We start from the raw sequence: 493 nt of genomic DNA on the forward strand, positions 1-493 counted from the left end.
AGAGCTCCGCAGAGAAAGGGACTCCCGCCTGCTGAGTGTAGTTCCAGAGAAATACGACAGGGGTCAGTGGATCCTTTGATGCTTTGGCTCAGTGTCCTAGGTGAAGCATAAGAGAAGGGGTTACCGGCTCCTGAGATGCTTCCAGGACAGAAGCCAGGTAACAGCCACGTCAGCTACCCGACCCCTTGTTACCATGGAAACAACCATGGGAAGCCGAGGAGTAAATGGCTCTAACTCCGTTTAAATGCAAATTCTACTGGTAATTAAGAGGCGAACCACAGTAAGAACACTACAGGAGATATATAGTCACTGGAAAGGTAATAAATGCCTGCCTCGAAATGGGTATAATGAAAAATTTGACAGTATGTCTCAGCAAGAAATTCCATTTTTAAAATATCCTCAACTGTTTCCATCTTCCCCTCCAGTTTTGGAAATTGTCATTTGGGCTTTTTTTTTTTTTTTTTTTAATACTGACAACAAAAAGGATGATTTT

At 42.8% G+C, this 493-nt stretch overlaps 1 long non-coding RNA gene across 1 annotated transcript in view; it reads left to right on the forward strand.

Moving 5' to 3' along the window:
* Positions 1-220: 220 nt before the first annotated feature.
* The window catches only part of LOC104861209, a 5,553-nt gene continuing 5,280 nt past the window's right edge, over positions 221-493 (forward strand). The window contains exon 1 of the long non-coding RNA XR_779932.1: positions 221-317. This is a non-coding gene — a long non-coding RNA (uncharacterized LOC104861209). The remainder of the gene's footprint in view (positions 318-493) is intronic.

This window comes from Fukomys damarensis, unplaced genomic scaffold, assembly GCF_012274545.1.
Source record: "Fukomys damarensis isolate Sample0158 unplaced genomic scaffold, DMR_v1.0_HiC HiC_scaffold_1, whole genome shotgun sequence".
Taxonomy (NCBI): Eukaryota; Metazoa; Chordata; class Mammalia; order Rodentia; family Bathyergidae; genus Fukomys; species Fukomys damarensis.